The sequence below is a fragment of the Falco peregrinus genome, chromosome 5 (genome assembly GCF_023634155.1).
Source record: "Falco peregrinus isolate bFalPer1 chromosome 5, bFalPer1.pri, whole genome shotgun sequence".
NCBI lineage: Eukaryota > Metazoa > Chordata > Aves > Falconiformes > Falconidae > Falco > Falco peregrinus.
The window spans coordinates 37,173,746-37,200,280 of record NC_073725.1 but is presented as its reverse complement, the minus strand read 5'-3'; positions in this window follow the sequence as shown (position 1 = coordinate 37,200,280).

Here is a 26,535-nt window from a genome sequence, read left to right as displayed (position 1 = left end):
TAATCAAGTGCAAGCCTGGATTTAGTTCCAGCTTTGCATCATTGCTGTCCTAAAAAACCGAAAAACCCACCCAAAACCAAAAAAAAAACCCACACTACCACACCATCAAACTTTAAAGCTGAGTCCAAGATTCTAGTTTACAACTTATTTTCATGAAATACTATTGATTGATTACTTGAAGCCCGTTAATTATTATTTAGTCACGGTTTTCAACACAAACTCCTTACAGCAGCAAAACAAACAGTGTGGATGTTTTATCTTTTGCCAATTAACACAGTTTGAACATGACTTAAAATAGGCTGTTAGCTCAGGGTCTGATTCACGACTGCATGTCTCCTGGTTGTGCCGCTGTAATCCCGCTGATTTCCATGGCATTTGCAGGAACCTCGGTGCAAAATGAGAGAAACGCTTCTTTTTAATTGACACCCCTCCTTCACGTATAAAGGAGCTCACAGTATACCAAAGCCTCACACATGACTCTCTTCTATGGTCCTGTAGTACAAATTTAACATCTGAATTAGAGAAACAGTACAAGCAGAGTGTTTTCCCCAAAATATCATTGAAATCCTATTTTCACAGAAATCTCTCTCAATTTTTTTTATCAGACAAATCTAAAATGGTGCTTAGTGTTCAGTTATCTGCCAGGTATAAATGGCATAAATAGATGATTACTTTAAATACATCTTCTCTGAGAAGGGAGTTATGGGACCTCACAAAAGCATCAAGCTGTGACTACTTTCAGGAAATCACCTGGAAATAAATAAGATGATAAAGGTTGCTTGCGAGTCCTTAGATACTCATTGCCTTTTTAGGCAGATAATTTAATTCAGTATGAGCTGTAATTCCTTTCTGGTATCACTAAGGAGCAAATTATTTATTATTTGGGAGAAGAGAATGAATGACCTGACAGGTCCTTTCAGTCACAGCATCTGTGATTATAAATTCCTATGGCACCCATCGCATGGGTGTATCCACACTGAAATAAAGAGGGAGATTTTAGCTTTGTTGAAATTGGTGAGATTTTGTTGGTGGTGGTTTCACCAATAACATGGTTTCACCTGTCTACTTTCCTAGGCTACATTTGAATTTTACCGCAGGACATGTTGGGTTGTCTCTGAACAGAGTCAGAATAGCTATCTCCAAACAGTTATGTTTAATAATGTGCCCTCTGTGTGTCCTTCTGAAATGCAAGGCCCTTGCTGTGGATTGACTCAATCTGGTCTTGATTCATCCCAGCTGCACTGGGTGTTGAATTTGTATCTTCCATTACTCTAAATTTTATTATAGAATAGCACTAAGGGGATGCATATGGACCTGACATCCCAGGAGCACCTCAAAATGCCCGGCCTCCTCCCAATTGCCTCCTGTTGTTGCTGACGTGACACTTGCAGTCTTAGAGCCAAGCAAATACCAGCCAAACATGATTGTATGCACCTGGCTTCTGCACTTGTCAGGACCCACATGCTGCCCTCCCCTCACCCTCTTCACCCATATCAAGCTTTATCAGGTAAGATATGGGATGCCAACAGTGTCTGAATCCCTCTACCTGCTCAGCTAGCAAAGCATGGTCAGAGACGTGGCTTTCAGATGGCCAAATCAATTTCTTGAAGGATGGGATGCCTGCACATGAAGCTGCTTTACATTTTTTTTATTTATTTTTTAAGTTATCCCTATTCTACAATTGAGGCAATGGTGCTACAGATTGTCTGGGCATACGACAAGGTCTTATTCTCTGGGCTGCTGGACTTCACAGTGCTACAAATGCTGTTTACAGTCCTGTGTGCCACATTCCCAGAATGACACAGGACAACCAGGAAGGTTTCATGGAGCAACTATGAGAAAGACTGGAAGAAAAAGGACCTCTGAAGGAAAGGCAAAACTGGAGTTTCTTAGCCTTAAAAAAAATACTAAGGGGTGACTAAATGAGTCTACGTTGAAGGCTGCTGCAAAGAGGAAAGGAAAGATTTATCCTGCGTGTTTGTAGGAGACAGAGCAAGGCTTGAGCTTCAATGGGAAGAATTCACTAAGAGTAAGGGTAGCAAAGCAGCGGAGTAGGTTGCCTGAAAAGGCTATGGAGGTCTTTAAGAAGAGGTTAGTCAGGACTGAAGGACAGGAACAGCCCATTCTGCCTTGAGTTGTGGTATCTCCAGAGATGCCTACCAGCCATATATGTTTTTAGTGAGTCCAAGAAGAACAGAAATTTTTCCATTCACTTCAGCATAAGCAGAATCAGAAACAAAGTAGAGGAGATCTCTAACTCAGTAAAGGTGCTACTGATGTGGTAAAGGATGGGTTTGGGAAAGCTCTTTGTTAAGGCACTCAGGATGAACAACCCTCACAGTCTGTGCAGCTGTAGCTGCCCTCTTGCTTTTCTCCATCCAGAGCTGTGGAGTGCTCGCTGTGGATCGGGTCCTATGCCCTGTAATGAGATACAGCAATGGACATCTTCCCCAAGCATATCAGACACACATCACCATTTTGCAAATGCCACTGTCTTTAATGTGGTTGGAAATACTTCTCAAACATTTCTATTCCCAGTTAGTTGTGTCCACAGGACATTATGAAACCCGTAATGACTGCAAATTTGTTTTACACCAAGACTGGCTCCATAACTGATCTGAACTTACTTGGAATGGATTTTAAGAAATATTAAAATAATTTTTACTTGAATTCTAAAGGTCTACTCTTGTACAGTTTGGTCTTTGCATGTTTCACAACACGATAAACCTAACCAATAAAGCAGAGAAACTGTGGGACAGTTATCCAGACAAAGTAGAGAGGAAGTCACAGCAGGCATACAGGGCCCTTTCATCTGCTCCGTGATATTTTTAAGCTCCTGGAAACTTGCTTCATTCCACTCAGAATACAATTTGAGTTAGCCTTCAGACACTGAGAATGCTTTCAGACAGTACCCAGCGAACTACATAGCTGTCCTGAAGTGACACCTATGAAGAGGCAACATTTTTTCCCCTTTCACCATTCCCAAAAGAATGGAGACCAACCATCTCCTCTGTCCTCTGCCAGTTCTTCAGCAGTTGTTAAGCAATGTCTCTCTTGCCTCCACCCTCCAAGCAAAACAGCCAGTGCTGGTACAGCTGCGCTCACCACTGGCAGACCTAAAATGTCTCTTCTGGTTTCTAGTACAAGGATAGGATATGATGACAGGTGAAGGGGCAGTTAAAATCCCAAGTGCTTTTAAGATAGAGTGAAAGATGAAGGGTGGTACCTGCAAAATAATGAGAAGGATTTGCTAACAGTGGACACCCTGTGTTCCTATGAATGATGTTACAGAAGGTCCACTGATGCTTAACAACCAGGTTGTTGAGACCTAACAAGCCCTACACACACTGTCTTAACAAGGAGGTGTCATGGGGATCCAGAGTACCATTCTTGGATGTTTCAAGCCTGTCTAATGCACTAGCCAACGCCAATGAGTGATTTCCGGAAGAGTCAAAGTGTCTCTGGTGGTGTTGCCTGCTGGAACTGAAGTTCTTTATGTAGTGTACTGAGGTTGTTGTGCTGAAAAAAAGGGCCAACAAAAAGCAAGCAGAAGAAAATGATGAGGAAATAGAAAAGCACAAGCCTTGTCCTTCAAGGAGAGTTTGCTGACCTGTCCAAATTGGTAGACAGCCTGTGTCTTGTCTCTACATCAGCAAGTCCTCTCTTGTACAGGTAGTGCCTGTGCTGACCATTTCAGAGAGGATACAGCCAGAGAAAGAGGGTAGCTCTCATTTCAGTTCAGTAAATCCACCACCAGTGTGTTCATCCATGCTGACTGCACTTCATTTATCTCCTACTTTTCTCCCCACTTGGCCCAATGAGTACCTCAACTGGCCCATCCACAGGGGCATCTTCAAGAGCAGGAGTACCTTCAACCGTAGAAATTACTTGAGACTAGAGCCTGTAAGACAGACAGGCTTCCCTCACTTGAAGGGGATAAACCTCATTTCACACATGCTGCGTAGGTGCTCTGACCACTGAACCATGCAGATTCACCCCCATTTTTCTTACTGAGCTTTGCATGATGTCTGATCTGCAAGGTGTGCTCTGAAAATGCATGTCAGGTCAGGCCTGGCAAACAGGGGGTAACACTTTGTTTGCAAATCCGAAAAGAGCTTAGATGTGATTTAGGTGCTCGGAGGCTCACACTCTTAAGACCTTGGCAAGTTCTGGGCAGATATTTAGGAATTTTTCTGGCAGTGAAATAGAAACCTCCAGGCGTATGCAGCAGCTCAATGGGAATGCAAATGGTGGTGCTGGGAATTACAGTGGCAGGCAAGTGGTGCTAGGTGAGTAAACTTTTTTGTGAATCTAGTCCAAATCCACTGCATGTAAATAAGGATAATATCTGAAATGCTGGAACAATGATCTGAAAGAGGTGTGGACTTGAAAAGGAGCAGGCTAATAAAACCAGGAGAGATCTAATGGAAGAGAAAAATTCCATTTAATGATCTCATCCGGTGAGGATTGTGTAGCAGTATTAAATTCTCTGTTAAGAATCAGACCCTCTGCACTTGTAACTTACCTTGAGCTACAGAGAAGGGTGGCTAGAACGTGAAGGGCAGAATCAATCATGCCCTGAAGGTGGGCTGAAACTTTACACTGTGTTTATGTAAAAACATAAGTGCTTCTTTGCCTCCCTTCAACGTTGATGCATAGAATTGCTTTGAGTTGCAAGCAGGCTGATTAATCTGGTCTGTGCCTGCTCACCAAATCTTCCTTGTGGTAAGAACATTTCTAGCAGTTTTAAGTGAAAATTACTTTATTTTGGAGAAAATTGCTTTGTGTTTCAGATTTGGGTTTATCCAATGGGATTTTGGATAAGATAAAGGCATCCAGCTGCAGCATGCTGCCTTTTTGAGGGCCAGAAGTGGTGCCTTGTGCACTTGTTTGGTGCCGGGCGTGCAGATGGATGTACACAGCCACAGCAATTTGTGGGAGGTCAGCCCTGTTCATCTCATCCCTCATGGTCACATCGATGATGCTCTGATAACACCTTATGGGCTGCTGCAGCCTGGCTGCCCTGAGAGCGTGTTGTGTGGCTGCAGCCTGCCTTCCCTCCAGCCCCCTTGCTGAGGCTCAGGGCAGCCAAGCTGGGCACCCTTCTCAAAGGTCCTTTGAGTTCTAGTTCACGCAGCCAGCATCTATTTTAAATCCTATGGTAGGAATGCTATACTTCATACTTAAGAGTTAGCTGAATCTGGGGAAAATACTTTATCTTATCCATTACTAAAAGCTGAGCTGTCTTTGTTGTTCTTAGCAAAACATGTTTTTCTTTTTGGCCTCTTTTCTTTTGTGTGGCATCTACATTTTGATGTGGAAAAGATCTTTTAGTATGCAAATGCATCTACCCTCAAAGGAATGGTTCCTGTTGAATGCAGTATGTTTGTGTAGTGGTGTTCTGGAAGAAAGCAAATTTTCCCTATAAAGTGCAGATCAATTCACCTTAACCCCAAAAATGGGTACTATTGTTGTTGCTTTTTCTCTGCACACTGTGAAAGAAACATAGGCAAAGAGCAGACATCAAATAATTTTTTCAAACAAACTCCAATTATGTTTGGATCCAAACAATGATGTTTGGATGAACAATGGATTAAATGAGTCTCTTCAAGGTTTCTGTGTCATCAAATGTTATTGTTGACACAATAGCAATAGTTGTTACACTAATTAGAGTGGTGTAGTTCTAGAAACAGGAACTGTGAAAAGGCTGTGTCTAGAAGGTACTAATGAACTTTTGATACCTGTATTTTTGCCATTCTTTATTATTATAATGAGAGCATTAATGGTCAGGGGAGAAATCATGTGTGTCCTTAATAAAGAACGAAGCAGCACAGTTGTTATCATCTTGAGTATCATAGTCATTTAAAATCAAGTAGGCAACTCAAAGGTTAAGAGGTTTAATGTTCCTGAACTGTACAATCGAAGCACTATAGTCCAGGTTATTGTTAGTAATTATTCAAAGTACTTGGGGGTTTTTATTAGAAACTTCATTTTCCAGAAGATAGTCTCCCACAACTTTAGCTAGCTCTACAGTGTGAACATTTAACAGCCAGACACTTCCGCATGAAGTGCATCATGAGATGTTGTCATGACATAATTTGCTCCCAGCTATTTATATGCTGTTAGATAGCCATCCTCAATCAATCTTCAACCTTTCTTAAGTTTTCATGCCACATATCTTTCCAGTGAGAATCAGAAAGCTTAAGAAAAGTGAAAATACAGAAAGCTCTGTATTTTGAGATTAACATGATATTCTGCGTGCCCTCCTCCCAACACGAGGAATATGCCATTTTTTGTTTGCAGCTCTTCCAAGCACAAGAAACAGGCTTTACTAAAACAATGTACCTGTAATCCTATTGGACTGTGTGATAAAAAACAGTCAGCACAGAATGAATATTACAGTTAAGAAATACTGAAGGAAACAAGCTGACTGGAGGGAAGAGAGGAAGCTCAAAGAGGAATTTCAAATAGTTTAGGAGTGTGTATTAAATGCAAAGCTGAACTCCACATCTTAAGCACAGGCAACAATAAAAGCTAATTCATATAGGTGCAGATGATTACAACATAGCATCCACAAGTAACCTTTAAAAATAGGGTTCCTAGAGTAAGTTGGGGAGGTGGGCTACATGCTGGAAAATATGTGTATGAGCCTGAATCAGCCTGAGGAACTTGAGAACACTTCTGCAGGAACACTGCAAAAACTAACAGAAAGGTGACCATTTACTGAAAGGCCAAGATTCAGACTCTCTCGCCTACTTTTTATGTCTTTAATCCCTCCAGGATATTCTAGAAGCAACAAAATTGCTGGGTGTTTTGTATTACTTCTCTTCCACTTCGTCAGTCACAGCTGTGCTGTCTTTCTTTGGTCCCTTAATAGAGGCTTATCAGCAAATACATGTACGATGGGAAGGGTGTTCCCAGCCAGGTTCTTAAACTCAGCCTTCTACTGTAGTAGCTAATTTACAGCTTGGTGCCTACAAATCAAGACCTTTTAATTGTGACTGTTAATCTGCTAACACAATTTATGGAAGCTACAGCTTAGACTCCATTTGAGCAGCATCAGGCTGTATCAGCTGTATCTCAGCTAGCAGAGTTTCTAAACCCACACAAAACCCAGCCAGAGAGTGATCCTCTTTAGGGATCCTTCCACAGCACAGAAGGACCACTAAGCCAAGCCGCATGGGCATAGTTTCTATGCCTGTGTTGATATGTATATTGTTCCAGTTTTACTTTATTAGTTCATAATTTTGAAGTGTCTTTAACTCTTGCTGCGATACCTCCATTTGTGTTTAAAGCAGTTTTTTCATAGCAGTATCAACAGCCTTTCCAGATCCTTTCAAACTCTTACAAAAGAAGAAGTCACTACCTCTTTGCACATTTGTGCCCCATATGGGGAATAGACAAGTTTCATGACATAATTTGCTGGTCAACACATCAAGGGTTTTGGTGAATTGAGGCAGAAATTTAGCTCCACAGTACAGTTCCCTCGCTTTTCAACAGCACATCGTGTCTCAGAGTCAGCAGTGGAAACCTCCTTGCTATTACACAAGGAAGGACACTCTGATGTGGCTGAGATGCAGTTCCTTCAGGATGGATAAAATAAAGTGCAAAGAAGAAAACAGGGCAGAGCCAAGAAACAGAACAACAGACATCACCTTTACCAACATTTTCCAATTTGCAGATGCTCCAGGGATGAAGCCATATAGAAATCCCTTAAAATGAGCTCCTGGCCTGTGTGCAGAAGTAATCTAGAAATCAGGGTGGCTCCCCAGGCTCTGACAATCTCTTGCAAAAAGCTCCGTCAGGGAGTGAGCATTGACCCTGCTGAGGGTGAGGGCCGGAGGTGCTGGGTCCCAGCAGTACCATGCTGAGTACCGCTGACCTGTGATGATGGGGGCTGTGGTGGCTATGCCTTCCTCATTTGTTAAGTGTCACAAATCACCAGCATTAGAAAAAAGAAAACCTGAAGGAGAAAACAGCCGTCTGTGCTCCTCTAACTAGCTGGTTCCCCTGACCTCTGGCATCATCCTAGTCTGATTGACTCGTAACCAGTTCTGCTTCATCCAAGCCACAGCTGCGTCAAGGCACAGTAAGAGCCAATCAACCCTACCAATGTTGTCTGTGTTTCATGACAGTTTAATCGCTGAAGACTGTCTCTGTGTTGAAATATTTCCCCTAGGGATTTTGGACAGCAGGATTATATCAAGGCAAACAGAACCAAAGAGTGAAAAAGGCACTCACCCTCATCCAGATCCTTTGGAATCAATACAAAAACACCTCTTCTGTTGCCTGTGCAGCAAGCATGCATACTTGTCATGAGCCCTCCACCTCATGCAATCATAGTGGCTTACAATTCAGCTGAAACGGCTGCATTTTACATTCACTGGCATCAGTGATGAAATAAGTTACAGGATACAGCCTAGAGAGACAGTCAGTCTCACCATCCACATCAGTTGAAATAAAGGAAAGGTATTAGACAGTGTGAACTGATGGCAAATATATTATTCCTTAGGCTGGATCCACTCTGGCGGCAATCAGGAATTAGTACTGAGGTATTCAGAGGTAGGCTGCTCCGTAACCAGGCCGAGTGGGAACAGGATCAGAGGAACAATTTCTATGCCACCGGTGCCTTTTTCAGGTTGTAATTCTGAGCACACAGTGTCATATTGTCCTCCACATCGTATTTTTATACCATCTGATAGTATACGACTGATGTGACTCAAATTGCTGTGTTGAGATTCACCAAAAAAAGCAAAACAGAGAGATAATAGAGTTGAGTACAGAGCACAGCTAACATGGGACCTGAGTGCTTTCACCCTTCACTGGAACCATTTTTGTTAAAAATATCTAATCAAACCAAGAATACTATTAATGTGTATGAAAAAAATATGCCATACACAGATAACATTGCTGTAAGGAAAACACTTTTTTCAATGATGTTGCAAAAATTATAGGTCATTGCACCCACCAAAGTTATTTTAGCAGAGCTATGTTGTTAGCACTGGAACTAAGCCATGTTTTCACAGTCAAATGATAGGCCTTTTCTAAGGTCGTGCCCACGCAGTACAAAGCCCACTAAGTGCTTCATTGAAAAGGCTAAATGGAATTCACGCTTCTCAGGCAATCATTTTATTATGATCATTATAAGTATTCACAATGTAATTTTTAAAATCTTGGAAATAAAGCAGACCAGTATCTAAGAGCAATCATATTATGCGCCATGTTGAAAATGTGATTTCTGGCTTTCACTTCCAACATATAACATACCATACAATGAAATTAACATTTGTTACCTTACTCTGGCCTTTCAGGCACATACTTCTGGCTTACAGTTTGGCAGAAAAAAAATCCATTTAAAAATAATATAAATCAATATTTCACTTTTTCATACTGAGACCTACCAACACACACGTACCATTATGCATTATATAAGTGGTATGGAGCTTTAAAGAAGGGACAGCAAAATGTCAGTGTATGAATTTAGGATCCTTCAGACTTCACTGTGTGTTTGGTTTTTAGCACCTGGTTTAGGTAAATCTAGACCAAAACATGGCCAAGGGATTAATGAAATCAGACTTTCATTACCCAGCACAAGCGGATATTCATCTAATTAATAGACAACCCATGAAGCTGTACTTCTAGATGGTGCTAGGCAGGGCCGAAGCTCTACCCTTCAGCTTCTAGCTATCATCAGGGTCTCTCTGCTGAAGATGCCTTTCATCCCATCATAATGAACAGCCACCAACATCTTTCATAAGTTTGTCTAAGCATTTTCTGAGTCATGAATACCTCTGACCTCTCTGACAGCCTGGGCAATGCATTCCCCAGCCACACAGGTACAGAAAAGGGCAGAGAACTGCCAGCAGGCTGGTATGTTACCATGGTCTTGCAGGGTTGTCTAGCTTGACTTCAGGAAGGTTTTGGTCACCTTCATGCATGGCATCCTTGTAAGCAACCTATGGAGAAATAGCAAAGGGTAGGTGCCTAACTGCTGAGGTACTATACCCAGGGAAGACTTTATTGTTTCAACACCAAAATCAAAAGATATTTCGTACATAAGACCCCCTCCTGCCAGGTTCTGTCTTAAACACACTGCTTTTTTTTTTTTTCCCCTTCAGTGAGCTGGGTGATGAAATATAAGTATGCTTACTACAGTTACAGATAATATGATATTGCAGAAATTGCTGGCAGATTTGAGGATAGACTTGGATTTAAATTGATTTGGACAAGCTGAAGAAATAGGCTTGAAAAAAAGGGAAAATTTAGTAAAGATACACGCAAAGTGCTAAATGTAGGTAGCAACAGTCACGAAAAGGCCCAAGGTGGAGAAAAAACTGGCTAGGGAGCAGTTCTTCAGAAAAGGAGACAAGCATTATAACAGATCACAGGCTGAGTGAGTCAACCCTGACATGCTGTGGCAAAGAAGTCAGACTTCATGCAAGGTGTCTGGAGATTGCTTCTGTATGGGAGCACGGTTTGCTGGGGATCTGCAGGTGTCCTCCTGCTCCATGAAGCACTAGTGCAGCTTCAGCTGCAAGGATGCACCTAGGTTTGGCTACTGCACGTTAAGGAAAGTGAGGATCTGTCAGAGACATCCCAGAGGCAAACAATCTGAAGTGTCCTTTGAGAAGGGGCTGAAGAAATGTCGAAAGAGTTTGGCTAGGGACTCCGAAGGAGAACTACCTACAAGCATGTAAAAGGCCGTTGCCAAGATGAGAAACACCTGACCTCCGTTTCTATCATGTCAAGAAGCAGCAACTCACTTTAATCGTACCCAGAAAGGCTAAGCACTTTAGGAAAAACCTTCCTAACACTACAGATAGTGAAGCACTGAGGTTCATTGGCTGGCAAAGCAGTAAAGCACATGTTGGTATAAATCTTATGAACCACCTGGACCAACATGTCTCAAGGATGGCATGGACATGTTGAGTTAGCCTTCCAAGTCCCTTCCAGCCTTTACTTTTGATTAGCTTGGATGTGCATCATGTCCATGGGGACTTATTTGATGTAGAGTCTTTGCAGGACAGTTTCTTCGACTATCCTGGGAAAGCAGCTCCAACAAATAGGCAGCAGGATTATTCCCAATATGTCTGACAGGGACAAAAGGCATCCCTGAGGGACAGGAGTCTTACTGTTCAGATGGGCTCCTGCTTTGGTTCATGCTTCAGGCTTAGTCTACCACTAGAATCAAAGGACAGCTTTTTAAAGGGCTTTTGTGGTATCACAAATGAGCAAAAAAACCCTTTGCTTTCCTTCTATTTTTTGAACACTGTAATTCATCCATCCTGGTACCACAGTCCACAGGCTCAAATCTCATCGCACGTATCAGTGCCATCTTCAGATGAAAATTTTTATCATTTAATGACTCAAACCAGTGTGATAGCAATTCTGCTTGTTTACATCAGTGCATGCCAGGGAAGGGGGAAGGGAGGGGCATAATTTGTAGTGTCTCCATTATTATTTATACAAATCTCAGGCTTCATGACTGGGAAGTATTAGAATTTATACAGGTAAATGGTATGAGCCGTCACTAAAAGATAAAAACATAGGTCCATAGTCCTTGGCACTGCGCATTGAGTGCCGATAGTACATCAAGTCTGACCCAGGAAGGGAAAGGTGGGGTCTGCCTTCTCAAGAGGGCTTACAATTTTAACAGAATCTTGCCATCTAAAAAGGATCTTTCCAGCTAGATAGGCCATTTTTCATTCCTGTGCACACACAGATCAAGGGAAAACCATGAGTCTGTGGCTCATAAAGCAGTTTTTAAAAACTTCTTAATCTCCTTTGCTTTGGGAAGTGCTAAGATCTGGTCCCCTTTACTTTCCCTCCTTTTATTTATTTATGAACCCTAAGTCTGAGTTCTTTAGAAAGGGGGGAAATGGCTCTGAAGGTAATTTTAGATGTAGAAGCAAACCCTGACCACAAAAATGCTTTCAAAGGGTCACAGCACTGTCTGGAGATTGAGTTGTCCTGACATTTCCTAATATTGGGGATAAGGCAAATGCCTTTCACCTTGATGTGAGATATTAAATTTACTCAGGTTTTATGGGTTATATTGTATCCTACAAAATTAAACTTTGGGAGGACTTTTTCCTTTGTTATTCTCAGTGTTTCTACACCCAAATCCTCCCAAGTGCTTCTGAATTAATATTCACCATGAGTACAGCTTTGCAGTTGTGGGGTTACAGCACTGACATCACAGAGGTAGTTTTATCACTATAACCTGTAACATTTTCCCAAGCAGTTACCTGACCACCAGACCCATTGCAGTCTGGGCTGTGTTTTGATACTAACATCTCCCTTCTGCTGTGCTCTTCTCACAGCAGTGACCATCAGGAACATTTTGGTTGTGCCAGACCAACAACAGCATCTCTGCTCTGACGCTGCCAGCTGGAGAGCTGGATGCTGCCAGGAGCTGTTTGTTTCCCTGAGGCAAAGAGGACACTTCAAATAGAAAGTAAGCCAAAACCAAAACTGGGGCCAAGAAGGACATGTGAGCAGTTGCAGCCATCAGAGCAGGAGTGCCCTGGCCCTGGAGGAAGGGCAGGTGAGAGAAGGAAATGAACCCTTCTACCTGGCCAATGCCACATAAAACCATGGAGGATTTACCCTTCAAAATTGAAGAAGATAACATCCAGAGGCATAGCAATAGTAAGCTTTTTGGTACAGAAAGATAAAAATATGTTATATGGATATTTTATATGTGCATACTCTTATTGTACCATGATTAAAATAGGCCAGTCTATGGCCAGCATATGCCAGTGTGCTGTGGCAATGTTTCAAATAGATAACTCTCTGCTTCCAATGGCCATGAAACTCCAAACTATCAAAGTAGGGAATCTTTTTTTCCATTATATTGTTATTTCTTTATCCCTATCTCGGGTAGTATGTAAATATGGATATATAGGTGTATATATGATGTTACACTCTAGAAGAGTTATTGGCAAAAGTATTGATGCCTTTTCATTCCAGGGTACAAATGCCCCTGCAGAACCAGACACCCAAAATCTCTAGTTGCTTCTATAAGGCTTGATCACTATTAGCAAAAATTATCCAAGTTTTGACTTTAAAACATTCACACTGTCTTCTTGATGTATTCTTCACCATTTCAATTTCCATCTTTTTGGGACATCCCTAACAGGCTCAGCTAAGATGCTACCAAACATTAAACTGAGTCATATTTCTTATCACAGTTTAGAAAGAAAAATGTTCAAACTTACATGACAGACCTTAAAGCCTAACTGAAGAACAGCCTCAAATATTGGTCTTTTGGTAAAGTACAAGTTTGAACTTCAGTTGAAAGTACAAAATTAAACACAATTACAACAAAAATGCCATTCTTAAACCCCCATAATCTTCTGGCATTTCTCTGAGTTCAGTGAATATATAGAAAGTGCTAGCACCTAGAGCAGCAGCTTGCCAGAAGTGAAGCCTGTCCAGTCCTACCTGTGCCCAGAGTCCTCTGCCTGCCATCCCTTGGGAGTGCCAGCCCAGAGGTATTTCCCTAAAACTCTCCCTTCTGCCTTGAAGTCACCTGCTCCAACTAACCTGACAGAGCAAAAAGAAGGCAGGTTTCTGGCCTGCCTTTCTCTTATAAAGAAGAAAAACCTCTCAAAGCTCTCTTAAATGTTCATAAGCTCCCAAAAATCCTGTTTGTGTTTTCCCACTGAACAAACAGCTTTTAAAAAGCAAGGCTAACCACACACCTTGTGCCCCCACAGCTCCCCACTTGCTCCCAGCCAGCAGCTCCGCTCCAGTTGGGTACACCTGTGCTTACCCACAGCCACACCATGGCCTCCTCTCCAAGGGTATGGTCCAGAATATTTTCTGTAATTTATGTGTAATTTATAGAAGGCTTTTAGATTCCCTGGTCAGGCTCCTACAACAGCAAAAGGATATTTGGCTGTATAGGAAGGATAAGGTAGAAAGACATCCAAGTTGGCTCAGACCACTGAAGACAGGGAAGCTCTTGGCATGTTTCCAACGCAGAGTCCCCCACGTGGATGGACTTTCCTCCTGGGGCTGCCCAAGTGCTCTATCAATCAATGATGCAATCAAAAAAGCATCACCCTTTCAATGCAACCAGTGGGCAAAACTGGCAGGATCATGGCAATGTGGGAGGACTGAGACCTACTTCAGGGTGAGAAATGTCATGTGGCGTATCGGTGTCCACGCAGAGGAGGGCTGTGGTTTCTGAAGCTTCAGATGGGCACCCAACGCGGGCGTGACTTATGCTAGGAAAGACTTTGATGTCTTGTGATTTGGTTGCCTCCAGCATGGAAACCCTTGTTATGATGGCTCAGTATTTTCATTTGAAGGCATATTAAACCACTTTATTTTAAAGATCTATCAGATAAATGGTAGAGCAAACCTTTGAGCATGCTGGTAAAGCATGCTTAGGTTACTTTATCTCTGGGAATAGGCCAAAGTGGTTTCTGTCTGTGTTTATGTGCCTGTGTAATTAGCCCATAAATTCAGATGCAAATAAAAATAACTAGGCAATGAATGTAAATAATCAGGGCCACAATACATATCACTCTCAAAATGTGATTCCTGTGCACTGAGGAGACATAACAGCAGACAGCAGAAAGTTAGAGAAACCTCAACTTTCATTTCAATCCCTGGGAAGAACTGTGAGGGAAATATACTCCCTCACTTTGGTAGCTGTCTAAAAAGGGAAGGGAAGCAGAAAAGCAGAACTAATTTCCATGCACAAGTAAGTGCCTAGGACAGTGAAATCAATGGCTAGAAGTTCAGAAGAGGGGCCACAGTTTGCAGAGCTTTCTGGTTTGGAATCTTCTTTTCTGGTTTGGAATCATGGAGGACCTGGCAGGGCAAGTGACTGCTCCAACTTTCGCACCTCCTGTCCCAGGTTCATCAGCCAAGAGCTCGGGAAAAGCCAAGCTCAAGTCACCAGCTTCTAGAGAAGATTTTTATATCCCACCTTTCTGGACTGCATGGGTGAGAGTCTGGGGCCACACTCAAGCATTTGACCTCCACTCCTGAGCACTTCGGGGACAACTTCACCCCCTGGGCCAGGCATCAGGGCTTGCACCTCAGGTAGCGCCTGCAACACATGGACATTCCTTCCTGAAGCCAGCCAGCCCTGTGCATACAGCACAGCCTCCAGGAGCCTCCACCCAACATTATTTTCCTTCCCTGCAATGTGGCATGGTTGTGGCCACAGATGCCTCTGCAGCGGTGGGGGAGCGCTTGTGTAAACAGGTCTTCAGCCTTCCTGCTCTCATGTCACCTAGCATGAACCAGGACACGCTGCCACAGTGCAGACTCCTGCTGCCAGCAGTAGCCCCTGTTGCTATCACTGGAGCCACACAGGCATTAGTAATGATGGACAAAATTCGAGGGGGAAGCCTGGAGGGCAGCTGCCCAAGATACTTTCTACAGATGCTTTCCCAGAATGAGGTCTGTAGGCAGCCACTGCTGGCTTACCCTGGCAACGTCACATGCTGCCAGGAGATGCTGCCATGAAACACATGGAACCATGATACTGTCAGGGAGACCTATGGCCATAATATTCATTAGCATGATTTCTGAAGATTACAACATCCACTGCAAGTAAAAAAATAAAACAGAAATATCTGGAAACTGTAAATCTTTCTGAGGGCAATTGGTGTAAACCCTTGTTAAGTTTTATTGCAAAGGACAAACATCACAGAACTTTCAAACATCTTTTTTTACTGTTCCTAGCTTTATCTCTTCTCCAAAGAGCAGGCTGGAGCCCACCAGGGCAAGGATACCCATAGATTCCCTAGCTGCCTCCCACTCGGCTATTTTCATCCCCTTTGTCTTCTTTTGCACCAGGAGGTGCCACTTCTTTTTGGATCTCAACAGGAAAGGTACAAACACTTTCAGGACAGATGACTATTTATTAATATGGTCACAGGTAAGGTGACAGGGAGTTATAAAACCTGATGCCCTATTTGATGACGGGGAGCCCATGATGGTGAGATGGGCTCTGGTAAGAGTGCACAGCTTCGTGTTTCTGTGCGCGTTAGCGGTGCCCACATCATGGTACAGGTTCACTTGTCTCTCACTTGAAGGGAAGAGTCTCTGACCAGCTGGGTGAATCCCTGACCAAGCTGTTTTTCCACATATCCCGTGTTTCCAGCAGACTGTTTCCTGGCATCAGGAATGCCACAGAGGTTATGACAAGGCAGCCCTCTCCTGCTGGCTAGAGAAAGTCCCAAGAGCAGAGAGGGACCTGATACAGCCTTTCTGAGTCAAACCTCTCCATTATCTCCTTCTGTGATGTGAGCCACAGCCCCATGTCACACTAGGTAGCAGGGGACACAGTGACCCTGGCAGGTCCTATGGGGAGATAGAGCTGTGCATTGCCCATGGACTATTTAAGGGATGCTTCGGCCCTAGAGAGTGTGATGGGAATGGTGCTGAAGTCCTTCTGCATCATTTAGTCTGTAACAGCCTGGTTGCATATCATTTTTCTGTAGGAGAAGAATAAATTGATGGGAACACTCAAAACCAAGCCAGAACCTTGAAACATGATCAGTTCTGGGCTTTGAAATACAATCAGTTTAATAAATGATTCTCAACTGCAATAACATTGGGTCAGTCCAGTGGTTCTTGAGGTTTGCACTCAGCTGTAGTTTTGCTTGGAAACATCACTGACAGCAAAACGGACATCTCCAGCTAATTTCTGAAAGGGAGAAGATTACTTGGTTTTCCCTCTAATGAAAAGATCTGAGGTCCAGCACTGAAGAGGGAGGCATGTTGGAAAAAATAAATTAGTTGTGCCAAGTGTCGCCCTCCTTTTGCCCCTGCCCTCTCCAACATTCACAGTCCCTCATGCGAACAGCATACCGCAGCACCTTTGCATTCAGTCACCTGCTTCAGGAAGGAGATGTATTTTGAAGCAGTCACCGCACTTGAGGCAAAGGTTTTCAGCTGAAAGCACAAAGGAGTGGAAGGGATGCACCAAGGACACTCTATTCCTGCATGCTAACGTATGCGTGTGCATGTAAGAGGAAGTAAGTGATGTAGAGACAATGCCACCGGAGCACGGGAAATGTTTTGCAGCATCTGCAGCTGTTTGGTACTAACTGGAGGTGCAGGCAGAGTTTATCTCCATTTGCACAAGTTTTTTCACCTCAGAAATTACTGCTCCTTCTTTCGTGCACAGTGACAGGACCTATGTATGTACCTTTGTTCAGAAGGGTGCCTGGTGACATGCTAGAGCCACCTGTAGCATTGCACGTAGGCAAGCCCCAGCCTACAGTCTGTGCTGCAGTACTATTCCATATTACCTGTCACCACACCTCCTTCCAGCCACTCAGCTAGGCTAGGTATACCTTCATTTACAAAGCACGATGTGGGATGTGGATTTGTACACCGAGACAAACACGTTGAAGGTCTCCATGTGTACTTACTGCTTACCATCCACTTACCACTAATTCAGGTGAGCAGGGAATCGAGTAAATTGATTCCCAACATGACCAGCACTGCCAGGTTATGCTGGGGTAGTACTTCTGAGCACTTGTTTGCAGAGCCTTGCAGAGTGTTCAGGACCCCAGGCAGGGCCGCAGAGCATTAGCCAGGAACTCCTCATGTGCAGGGTGACTGGATGGGCTGCAGGTGCAATGTTGAGCCTTCTGCACATGTGCCAACAGACAAATAGCGCACCCCAGTCTACCTGGCAGTGGGGCACAGGAGCTGCTGGCCAGGGAGAATCTCTTACAAGGGGTTACCTGAATCTGTCCCCATGGGCTCATGCCTCAACACATGGGTGAGTGCCAATACGAAAGCAGTTTGCCGTATTTTCCCACTATTAACTGTCCTGCTACCGTGCAGCTTAGTAGTGCTTGCTAAGGCAAGGTTTCACTGTGGCTATTTATGAACACACGCGTTTTATCTTAGGTTATTACTGGTGTTACCAACTTCACTGAGTTTAGATTGTTCAAGACACTTTATATAGATGGTAGGATCTGAATAATTGTTATTTGATCATTTTAAATGCTAGATATGATCAAGTCTTAAAATCATGATGACGATAGAGATATGTTATTGTTCTGTGCATTATAATTTAAGTAACAAGATTTCACCTACCCAACTTCTAAATACTTTTGAAATAGAAATATTGACAGAAAGCTAACCGTTCTCAAATGCCACAAATTTACCCAAAGTATCTGTGTACAATTTACATTTAATTTCACAGTCAATTGCAAGTTGACTCCAAATCAATGATCTGATTCTTTTTCTAGCTGTGTTTGCAGAAGGCATATGAACTAGCAGCTAAAGGAGATAAGGATGTATTAATGACATTTTACAAGTCCCTGGTGAGGATTTATCTCAAATCCTGTGAACCACTTTGATGTTCCCCTTTCATGAAGGAGCTTGAGATGGTGCCTACAACCAAGCAGTCACATTCTGCAGCCCTTGTCCTGTTGTCCTGTGTGCCAGCTGGCATACGCGAATGAGCTGAATTGACTTTGGTTTTGCAACTAATCAAATAATTCCAAAAGCACAACCTCACTTTAAAGCATTCAGGAGTCTAGATTTAGCTGCAACTATAGGACATCTCATTTGGGTTAAAATTACTGACAGATGCAGGCAAGGACACAGCTGGGTTTCTGGAGTCTGACACTGCCATTTGAAAATGCACTGCAGTTGTGTCTCGGTGAGGCGATTTCTCAGCTCTACTGAATCAGAGTTTTACCACTAGTTTTAGTGGTGCAAGATCATCACCTCTAGAACCAGTTGAAATCTGTGTAATTATCCATATCTGCAATGACATCACTGAGATCAGAATCTGGCCCTTGTATTCCTTCTTGGTGAACTAACAGATTTAGGAGAGTCTTAGATTCTTCTAACAGTTTGTGAAACTTCCATCTCCAGGCCCTTGTCTTCAGCACCACCCACTGCTCTGTTTAGCATCCCAGCACTCCCAGTAAGGATTTCACCTCTGAGCCTGCTGCCCCAGATCCGATCCTGCTGCCCCAGATCCTCCCCTGAATGGGCTATTCCCATCCAGGACTGATGCAGTGACCCAGGGTGGAGCAAGTTGTCTTGTGCTGGCTGGTCTGTGGTAACCCTCCACCCCTGCATATTAAAGGCATCTGTTCCTGTCAGCAGCTTTTGCAAAGCAGCAAATGAGAGGCAGTTTTCCAGGAGGGATGCAAGGCATGGGAGGTGCAGGCTCCCAAGGACCCCAGATGCATAGAACCTAGAGTAACCACGTGTTGTTGCTTGTGCCTGTGACTGGCCTTGCTGGTTTCTCTCTTTTGAGGGCTCCTGGGGAGGTGTTTGGAGCATACAACCATAAGCATCTCACATAGTGCCCATGTTAAGAGTACCAGCTATCTTGGGCATACAGGCAACGGCCCTTCCAGCACACCTACAGTAGGCTACTGCCACCAGCCATCCTCCAGGGACCCTTCCCTTCTCGGTGACTGTGCAGGAGAGCCTGCCTGCCTTGCTTCATCAGCTGCACTGCGTGCCTCAGATTGCATTGTGCATGTACCCACGCACACATGCACATCCTTTCTCCCCTTTCACCTCCTCCCTTTGGGTCCAAATGCTTCCATGAGTCACAATGGGAAGTGCATCTCATGATCTCAGAGCCACAGCACCAAACATGAAGCACCACATGTGAGAGCTGGGGACCGAGCCAGCTAAAGCCTAACTGGTCAGATATTGATATCTGTGGTTTTATCCATTTTCACAGTGTTTTCCAAGCAATAGCAGTTCTTTGCCGTGTGAGTTTGACAGACATTCAGATTTTGCAATGGTACATAAAAATTTACGTCTGTGATGTTGTGATGTGTCTGAGTGAACAAAATCCAAATAACTGAATTGTCCTAAGAGAGGTGGAATGGTTATTTATAGTTTAAAGGTTGCTTTTAATCTACAGATGTATCTGGGATCGATTAGAATAGAGAAGTGTAATATGATCACAGAGCAGGAGCATGAACTTGTGCTATTGGCGCTATTCATGCACCATTAAAAAGGGCAGAGAAACTCAGTCATTAAGGAAAATTTAAATTGTCATAAATACCAACAATATTTTGGTGCTCATGCATGGATGCGTGCAGATGTATTTAAATAGGCAGTAGCAGATGCTGCATGTGCAAGGAATAGTCACACTGGGCCTCACAAATCAGTGAATTTTGTGTGAAGTTTATGTAAGAAACTAGATCCATCTTACACCACCGAAAATGCACAGTAAGTCACACTGTATTCTGGCTTCACATCTCTGTGGTCAGGATTTTCTTCAGCACTTTCTGAGACAGGAAAAGCGTTTCTTTCCTTTTGTATACATTTTACAGTAATGCTAGAAATTATTTTTAATAATACAAATACAAGCCTGTATGGGAGCAGAGCTCTTATGATGCAGTTGAGGGCAGTAAAACCTATTTTCTACCAAGATGAACAGGTTTTGCAGGCTGAACATGCCTGAAGGCAGCTACACACCCAATTTTTTACAAAACACAGCAAGACAGGTTCATGTCTCATGTAATCCCTTTGCCTCCAGAACATTTCCATCTTGGCAAATAGGTCTTAGAAGAAAGCAGCATGCTGCAGCTTTCCACTCAGGGGCCAGTTTTTCTTCTATTTCTCCCAGACCACATCAGCTTCCTGGGCTTGGGCCTTTTCTTCAGATGGGCAGGACACTCTTCAAGGTCAACTTTGAGCATTCCAAGCAAGAAAAATAGCACAAATCTTCCTTCAGTGGAGAACTGGTGCAAAAATCAGAGATGGGCAGGACATTGTGGTACAGACCTCATTAACAGGCCCTGTATGGAAGTGGTTTTGGCTGGAATATCACCAAACAGTTCTTTTCCTTGTGGCTTGGAGCTCCCACGCCTTTCCACTCGCGGAGGCGATCTCTTGTGCATCACAGGGTGGTGTGAGCCAGACCTGGAGCCTCATGCTACTTTAATGTGGTGGCCTCAGGTTTGGATTCAGTTTAGGATTTGGAGCATTTGTTAGGAGATCACCCACATGAAAACACGGCTGAGTTTGCTGCTGCTTCCCTGTGTCGCAGCAGCCCTCGTTCGTGGCTGTGCATCCACCTCGCTTCTGCTACACCCATGCAAACCGTGTCTTGCCACAGGAAACGAGCTGATCCAGTTAAAATTCTCCTCTCCCCTCTCCCTGTCAACACGCAGAAATGAAGACAGAAACTGCTGCCTCCGTGTTGCTCAACATGCCCGGCTTTTGAAAGGGCTTTTAGGTGAACGTGGAGCCAAAGTGTCTGTCTCCACCCACTCTCCTTTTGCCAAAGAGGCAAGAGGAAAAGAAATATATATAAATATAGTCCCCGTCATTGTTCTTTGATTTCAGTGGGTTGCTGGATGTGTGTGCGTGCATCTAGCAGAGTTTCTGCTATAAAACACCTCCCTGTTTTGGAGGGGAAGAGGTTCTTTTCTGTGTGCACAATTGACTCAGAGACTTGTTTGTCCTGCAGGAAGAGTTGCAGGATTAACTCTGAGTACTTTGATACTCAGCAATGAAAAAGCACATGCCAACATGAGGATTTGGGGAGGCTCAGTGCGTCTGTCTTTCTCGCTTTTTACACACCTAGAAGCTGGGCATGATCGACAGATTGTAACTTCAGTCCTGGAAACAGTCTCTTGAGGCTTAAACCAAAGAGCAACACAAGCATCGTGAAACCTGGTCCTGCTTTACTCAAAAATCAAGCAGTCGGCCGCAGGTGTGAAATTCACGGTGCCAAGTTAGACTCTAATGATCACATTCACAGCTGTGAAAGGCTTCAGTGTGGTCAGCCAGAGCTGCCAAAGACAGACGCACATGTAAAGCAGTGTCCTTCTCCCAGGCAGCCAGAAGGTGCATCTCTCAGGTGGCAGCTCACCCTCCTGTGCCAGTGCCTGATTCAGAAATGAGGCAGAGTGACTTGGCTGGTGTACACACATTTCTTTTTGATGACAAGAAAGAGGAGGAAAAGCCAATAGCACCAGCCTAGCATTCATTCAGGAAGAGAAAGACCTAGACACCAGAGCTTGCTCAACCTGAGAAGATTCAGATTCACAGCTCCAAGCTGGTGTAAGCTCTCTGGGGCATCTAAAGCACCTCAGGGGAGTATGACCTGAGCAGTAATTAAGCTCCATAATAGGCTGCATAGTGTGGTGACTTGGATATTATCCCTGACCTCCAGTTTGTAACCCATAAGTACCTGGGCATGCTTTCTGACCACATTCAGTAATTACAGATCAAAGATGTGGTTCTCAGACTGCCCAGCACCAAACCAAATCTCTTCACAAGGGATGATGAGAGGTGGAATTGTAATGGGGCAAAGGATACAACGGCATGGGGTGCATTTCTTTCACTCAATAAGTTAATAAAAACATTTGTCTGTAAATCATCACACTGGCTTTTCTGATACAAATAAGTTACAATAATTACAGATAAAGTATTTCATCTTGGAACCAGAGAAAGGAACAAATCTGAAAGGCAGCTGTTGCCTATTTCTCTGCAAAATGAGTGTGATTGCTACAGAATTTCTTCTCTAAACCTTCCAGTAGGACATCCATGCCTCCACACACACATGCGCAAAACACCCCTGTGAAAGCATTGCCTCTGGAGAGGAGCAGGGGTATATACGGTTCTCTCTGTGAGAGTCACAGAAGAAAAATACTACATACCAATCACAGAATTTTTAGTAATTATTTACCCTTTTTTTTCAGTAATTCCCTGAACCTGACTTTCAAAATTAAGATGTATCTAACACTCCACTGTTATGAAGTGCCTTTCTGTTCTTCAAGAAAATAATGTTCCTCCAGCTGCCAAATTTGTGGAAAATACGGAACTGATGTTATTTGAAAATTAGTTTCCCTTCAAAGAAAGTGATTGCTGTAATGCCAAAAAGGAGCAAATCCTGAATTTTTTTTTGTAAGTTACTTACATTAGACCTAGTTAAGAGGTTAATAGCAGAATCACTTACAACAAGGAGTGCATGCTGCAGCATCTTACATTTCTTGAGTAGGCTGGGGTTTGTGTCCCTCTATAAGCACCCCATAGGTGAGACATGAGAAGGACTGGCAGTTACAGGTCTAAGGCTGCACTGCTGTCCTGCCAAGGTCCAGTGACACTGCCTGATCTTTATGGGCAAGGGGAAACCAGACTGACTTTTGCTAAATTTCAGTGACATCAGCTGACTGTTTACAAGCCTGATTTTTGTCTATGAAACATTTCCAGTGAGCTAGCATTGACAGAAAACGGTTGTGTTATTTTAAACTCTGGTTTGCGTTGCATCATCCCCATGGAGTCAATGTAATGTCAATAGCTCATGGTGCAGGATGGCCCATCCTGAGTTTTAGCCTAGTGATATTTAGAAGTTTGTCCTGCTGAGGGCTGTCTTCCTCCTGAGCAAGGCTGTGCATTCACCTTCAAAATACAGATGTTATTGGAAAAGAAAAGGAATGGCATCTGATTTAAGAAATTATGGACTAATTAGAGTGGGCAATATTTTTTCATCAGGACTCTTCTGGATGAAAAATGCAGATTTGTCAACACTGAAACTTTCCAGGAATGCCCCATTTCACCAACTTATTTTCACACACAAAACTGAGGATGAATTCCCTGAAAATTAAAATCTGTTGTTGTAACATTTTCAAAATTAAGGATTCCGTGTTTCTTTACAAAACAACTTTTTGTTTTGAGATGCCTTTCAACTTTCTTTGAAATAAGATTGAAAACATTTTTTAAAATCTCAATTTCAAAATAAAACAGTTCATTTGGGGATCAAACAGAACATTTCATTTAAGTGGTCAGAAAGGCTATTTATTCTTTGGAGCTGCTGATGAATCAGAAAAATTCTTTCTTTCCATGACTCTGATATATGCTGTGTTGAAGCTGCTTTGATATTTGATATTTATTACCTTAATCTTATTTGTGCCTTAACATTACTGACTATAATGGCTCCATCCTTGCCTGATGTTAGAAGTTTAAATGCTGTGGGCCTGAACAGTGCTGAGACAGAAGCCTGCTTAGGGGTCACACATACTGTTGACATAAACCAAGCGGTTATGATGGGAGTGCTGACCTGGTAGACAAAAAAAAAAGAATCATCTTGGTCACTGACAGTCACAAAACATGGGCATAAATAGAGGATATAGGAACAGTGAATCTTGATTAGCGGAGAATCTGAATGTAGGAGAAAAATCAGTTCTAAAGATAGTATGGCATTCAGATTAACTTTGACTATTTAAAATTATATCTGAGAGTTGATGAACAAGGTGTCATGTTTTCAATGGCTAATAAAAGTAGTCTTGAGCCAGAACTGATCTGAATTTAGGTATTTGCTTTTAGCAAATAACATATGTTAGTGCTTTGAATACGCTGACTTGTGACTACAGGAAAGCTGCCCGTCGTCTGCATTTTATGAGTACCTCTCTTTTTTTAATGTAAACACTAGGGAATGTTGGTCTTTGTGTGGCTGGTTTTCAATGCATTAAGAAAAATACTTCTTTTTTTTTTAAAGAAAAGGAAAGTTTTGCCACCAGAAACCCAAAATTATCACATTAGGACCACCCTGGCTGGCTTCTCTGTGGAGTTCTAACTTCAAGGAAGTAGTATGGATACAGAAAGTTATGTTTAAACTGAGAAGACTGGATAGGTTTGTACTGGAGATTTTGTTTCTCTATTTAGCTTTAATATAGCAGTCATTATCAAAGTAACTGAGTATCATACAGATTTTACTCTTGTTGTTTAGGGAAGTATTCTCTCCCATTTGCAGGGAGAAAAACGAGTTTGACTCGAGGAGAGAGCAACTTACCAAAGTCCAAACATTAGCAAGGGAACCAAGGTCTTTGGATATCCAGTGTGCTGTGACAGCCACAAGCCTGTTCTTCCTGGCAAGAGCCATCGCAGGCGTCAGAGCTGGAAATCTGGTCTTTCCTCTGGATTTTTGTCTGTGGGCAGGGCAACCCACAAGAGTGACCAGCCATGAAATTCCTGGGCAGTGCTAGGTTTGGATCCTGAAGCTGCCCTCACTAAGCTTCATGATTTGGATTCAGGCGTTCACTTCAGGGCTATTTATATTTAGACAATGAAATCTGAGCATGTGGCAGCTAGGCCCTTGAACTGTGTCCCTTCTTCTTAGTGATCTAGTGGTCTTTTCACAGTAAATATGTTAGATACAGTGATTGCTGTTAGCGTGGGTTCAGCCAGTTCCACCTGGAAAATACCTTATGTTGAGACGTTGAGGAGTGCAACACAACTTCAGCTGGACACATTTCTGGAAATTCTGGCTAGGAAGACAGCATGAGTCTGTGTTTCAAATGGTACAAACGGTAGGGTCAGATCCTCAAGCCAGAATTTCAAGGTCAAGGTCAAGATACCTACATGTCAATTCATACAGGCAGCTGAACAAACAGTATCAGAGCAAACATCCACAAGGGACACAGAGGATACAAAAGAAAGAGAATTTTCTTCAGTTTACTGTATTTGTGTTTGGTTTCACTACTCTGATGGCCATAGCAACCTTCTCTCCATCTCCTTGTCAGGAGGTAAGTTTATGCTCTGAAGTTCTGCAAAATGCTTTTGTGTCCCACAGGGGGCTCGGAAGAGGCCTAGCTCCTTCTGGAGAAAGGGCCATATTTCGGATGCATCTTCATCCCAAATCTCTACAGTGCTCCATCCAAGCACAGCAACATCCCACGTTGCTCTGACCATGCATGAGTTTTTAGCACTGCTACAGCATGCTCAGGTGTGTGCTTCAAAATGACCAAACACATCAGGGAAGAAAAGCTGGTAGGTCACCTAGGTCACCCTCTGCAAACGCAGGAGTTTTCCCTGATACGTTGCCCCCATAGCACAGACAGCTCTGATCAGGCACTCTGGGCAAATGAAGGGGGTCAGATGAAAGACCCCTGATTTGGAAACCTTGTTGAATTCCTCCCCGTTGCTGTGAATACTGACTGTTTCAAGTTATCTGGTAAATACTTTTGTCATCGTGACTAATGACCTGCCAGAAGAAAAGGAAAAAGACATGTAAAACAGAGCTGCATGCAGGGGTAGGTGGCCATGCCCTGCCCCTCCAATTCCCTTGCAGGCAGACTGCAGTGGCTCTCCTTTGTGAAGAAGCTCTTTGAAACCTCACATTCAAAATCTGCTGTTTCCCTTACAGTATTGTTTACACAGTGGTCATCTGGAAATGGTCTGAAGCTTTACTTGTGCCCAAAAAAATAACCTAGGCTTTATTTTAAAATGCATCTTTTGATCAAGAAGGCAACCAGTACCATTAGCAGAAAAGCAACTTACTTCTATGGTAGCTGTTTGAAAACAAAGTTCTGCTCTGAGTTTTTCCTGAACAAAACCAGACCATACAAATAGGAGTCCACACACCTGGCACAGCTTTCCCATGTAGAGCCATCAAAGTCCTTACAGAGGATACAGCTACTAGTCCCTTTTACAGCACTAAACATTGAGACACAAGGGGACTCATTCAAGCTGAAAATGAACCCCAGTTCTTCTGCAAGCCGGGTCACTGAGCAATCTACTGTCCTTCTCTGCTTCACCTGAGGAAATAGTCATTTTCCT